General features: G+C 41.4%; 1 non-coding gene across 1 annotated transcript; it reads right to left on the reverse strand.

The window, feature by feature from the left end:
* Positions 1-4,026: 4,026 nt before the first annotated feature.
* On the reverse strand, positions 4,027-4,099 carry Trnav-aac. The gene has a single exon. It is a non-coding gene; the product is annotated as a tRNA-Val (tRNA).
* Between the last annotated feature and the right edge of the window lie 756 nt (positions 4,100-4,855).

The raw sequence follows: 4,855 nt of genomic DNA on the forward strand, positions 1-4,855 counted from the left end.
ACCATGGCTGCAACACACACCACATTACACTCACGCCTCACAATCATTCAGCATAATGTACACAGATGGACATACAGACGAAGACAAGAACTCTGCAACCAGTACAGACAACATGACCCTGATATCATACTCATAAACTCACACTCACTCAAACACACACAAACAGTAAAAATATACAACTACAACACATACACATCCAACAAAACAAACGAAGACAAAGACGGCATAGTCATTGCCGTCAAACAATACATCAAACATAAAATACTAGACACTTTCACCTCAGAACTCATGGCCATCGAAATAGACACCCCTCATGGACCCATCATCATCGCCACCACATACATCCCCCCACGCCGACCTTACATAAACCAACCTGACCTCTTTTCACTCTTGCGACACCAAAAACCAACATACATAATGGGAGACTTCAACGCACACCACAAACTCTTCGGTTACACAGACGCAAATGCCGTCGGAAGAGGCCTCGCCTCACTCATCTCCGACGGCAGACTCACCCACCTCGGCCCAGACGCACAACATTCATACGTGCAACAGCTCCACCACACCAGACATAGTTCCGCTAACACACAGGCAAACCTAAACTACACATAACACAGACGATGTCACATCCAGTGATCACCTCCCGTGATACACTCTCTACCAACCCAATCATGTTACCTACACCGTCCGAGAGAACCTTAATCATGCAAACTGGGAAGGGTTTAAACAAGCATTTGAACACACACACACTCCAGATCTCGAAGGCAACCCACGCACACTATAGACCACCACCTTAATCATTGGTACGCAGACACACAGACGGCCCGAGAGGCAAACATTCCTAAAACAACATTCAAAACACTTGTACACTACAGAGAAACACATCGTCTAAAACACTAAAAATACAATACAGACACCTTCGGGAAACTTGCTGAAACACAGGGATGGAACACAGAACTACGCACACGACGCAGAGAAATTCAAATACAACTCACCAACGAAACAAAACACATGAGCAACCAACAATGGGAAACACTCACAAGAGAACTATGCAACAACATAAAAGATCCTAAGGTCTTCTGGAGGAAACACAGGAGACTCATAGGATCGAACAGACAGACGATCACATACATATACAACACAATAGACAAAAGATAGACACAGCAGAGGGGATGGAAGCTGTCCACAGGGAGTTCTGGCAACAGAACTTCCAAATCTCCCCTGCTGAAAACGCAACATTTGACCCAGACACAGAAGCCGAGGTAACACAATCACTACAACACCTGCAACACCTGATTCTCCCATCACAAACAATATCACTCACCACACTCACACCAGACAACCCTCTATCACACCCCATCACACCAGAAGACATGAGATATGCACACACACGATCACAAAACACAACACCAGGAAACAGCAACATCAACAAACTTATCATGCAACACCTTCCACCCATCATGCTCTCCAGACTTCGCCACATTTTCAAACGCTGCCCTGGCAACAGGACACTTCCCCACCCCATTCAAACATGCATCACTCATCCTCATCCCCAAGCCAGGAAAGCCACCTCACGAGGTGACCAGCTTCCGGCCCATTTCACTGCTGGAAGTTCCCGGGAAGTTGCTTGAGAGGATTATCAGATTATCACACAGACTTAAAACACACCTTGAATACAACATACACAACCCTAGGCAACACGGCTTTCGCCCTCACAGAGGGTCTGGGAGCGCAATCGCCCTCGCTTACGAGGAGATCGCTCTCAGTCTCGCAAACAAGCACCAAACCAACATTATACTTCGAGACGTCACCAAGGCCTGTGATAAGGTCTGGCCTCAAATACAAAATAACACAGCTACAACTGCCTCCACACTTCACACGCCTCTTATGCAACTTCCTGGACAACAGAACAGCCTCCATCCGCCTTGGTTTTCACCTAGGCCCCCCCATTCATCTCACAAGTGGAGTTCCACAGGGCAGCGTCCTTTCCCCAACATCTTCATCTCTACACTGCCTCTACACTACCCACCCAACACCCTACAGCAATTACATCGCATACGCAGACGACATTACACAAATCATATCACACCCTTCCAAGTCCAAAAACATCATGAAAGCAGCCACACAAACAGCCATAACCACGATCAACACATACGAAAACAAATGGAAGATACAGACCAACACAAACAAATTCAGTCATACCATGGCCAGACGCAACCCACCTCCCCTCACAATAAACAACACAGACATACCATACGAACCACAGGAAACATGCTAGGTTACACTTCAGCGAAACGGATCCACACACACGCACAACCGAATAAACCAAGCAAGCCGCTCTCAGAAATCAAACGCTTTTCAACTGCCCCCACCCCACAACCCTCAAACTTACAAAACTATCGTAAACCCTATCTCGAATACCACCATCCACTGATTGCAATCCTCAAAACACAAAACCTCAAGAGCAATCCAGAACGACCACTATACTGGATAAACAACACCCGTACAACAGAATACGATACAGAATTCGCAACGTCCTCTGAACCCCTCAAAGTTTATATTCCTTCAACATTTACATTAGTAGACTCACCCAAAAATTAGCATCAGAAGATTGATCTCCTCAGGATTAGCACCCCCCATCAAAACCCAAAACACAGCCACAGCCCATCACCCCTCAATAAAACACCTTCCTTACACACACACACACACACACACACACCCCACACACACACACACACACACACCACACACACACACCCCACACACATAATATATATATATTATATATATATACTATATTATATATATATATAAAATATATATAATTAAAACGTAGAGGAACGCATGGATCCAAATATAATTCAATGAGATAGTCACCATAACAATGCATACACAATATTTTCTAGCAGTGAAAAGAATGGTATGTGTTGAATGTTCCTTAGTTTGTATTGAGAGTGCGCGCGCGCGGCGTGGTGTGTTTGTGCGTGAAAGGGTGTGGGTATGTGTGCGTGGATGAGGCGTGTGCGTGCGTGTGTGTGCGTGTATGTTTCGAATTTAGATTCTAATTAGTGTACCCTGCATCCTCAAAAAATAATAAATATATTTCTCTTGCTATCGCCATGTCTATCTATTATCGATTTATTACCGGCTTATTGTGAGTTGAGAGATTTTCTCTCTACCTGCCGACTCGTTTGCCTTCCTTTTTTATTAGTTAAGACAAAAATTCGTATAACAAAGGGATGAATCCTATTTTCCCATATTTGTTCAAATAGTTTATTTTTATTTTTTTTATTTTTTGTATTATTATTTTTTTTCTTTTTGCGTCATACTGTAGCTGCTAATGGGGCTTTGCTTAGCAAAGCCCCATTAGCAAACCACCATCACCACCATCACCACCTCCACCACCATCATCATTAAAAAACATGTATAGTAAAACGCATTCATTTTTGTTTTTACGGTATCCACACAAACGTAATCTTCGACCAGGAAATATACCCATGCCTCTTCTAGGGGCACTAAAGATGGAAGGAATAAAGGCTTTGTATACAGTGCTTCCGAAGTAATGGCGTTTATACCGTAATGACAGGTCAGTCACACAACACATTTCCAGCCTGTATTTCACTATAGCACGTACTCTACACTTGGGATTAATGCATGAACTTTTTTGGCAATACATGATTTTGCGTTTTGTCATCCACGCGCTCTATATATCATTATTGTTGTTGTGAATGATATTATAATCGTCATTGGTAGTGTGAGCTACATCTATGCTCTGTTGTAAACTTTTGATACGAAAATGAAGGGTCAGTATTTTCGGACGTTAGGCAACAAAAATATTAATTAAACATAACTGATGGAACACATTTTACGGGTAAAAAGATTTTAGTCATTGAATAATTGATGTTTTCGTATGTATACAATCTGACTTTGTCTGACATTTTTCTGTTATAAATATAAAAACTCGCACAGAATAAGCATGACTAAAATGGTAAACAATAATTTTACCTCAAATACAGGAAAACATACTGTGCTCACCAGGGCTCGAACCTGGGACCTTCTGTGTGTTAGACAGATGTGATAACCACTACACCATGAGCACGTATACTATTTGCGATTTTTGGACATGGAATTTACTCTACTTTATAAGACGAATGTATTTTTCATATCGTATCATATTTTCCCTTTTGCGCACACGTTACTGTACTCGTGCTGGTGTTCGTGCAGTCAACAGTCATCGTAAATTCACAAACAGTTACTACTTAGGGAATTAGGAGATATAGAATAAAAGTACGGTATGATCGTCCCTCTCTAGTCGTAGGCACTTGGCAGACGATTTAGTCTTTATTTATTATTATTTTTATTCATAATTATATAGGTCTATTATCACTCAGTTGTTCCAAGATTCGACAACAGAAGAAATAGAAACCTTGAAGGATTACGAAACAGCTGATTCATCTTCTGACGACCTTTAAGTGTTTTATCATCACCTTCTTGCTTATACAGTGGCGTGGCTGGCTGGCTAATCGGGGGGGGGGGGGGGATGGCGAGAGAAGTGAACAAAGTTCTAGACGCTATAACCGGACCAAAATATAATTATAAAATAGTAAAAAAAAGTTAACATTTGTGACCCTTGGGTGAGGGGCAAGCTTGACCTTGAGGGGGGAAAACTGCCCCCCAGCCCCCAGCACCTGCTCCTAATATTATGTATATGTATATATATATATATATATATATATATATATATATATATATATATATATTATATATATATATATATATATAATATATATAATATTTATACATATACATAATATTCTTTTTAATTTTTGTAAAGCTAAAAACAACATAGAAATAT

The sequence above is a fragment of the Penaeus monodon genome, chromosome 11 (genome assembly GCF_015228065.2).
Source record: "Penaeus monodon isolate SGIC_2016 chromosome 11, NSTDA_Pmon_1, whole genome shotgun sequence".
NCBI lineage: Eukaryota > Metazoa > Arthropoda > Malacostraca > Decapoda > Penaeidae > Penaeus > Penaeus monodon.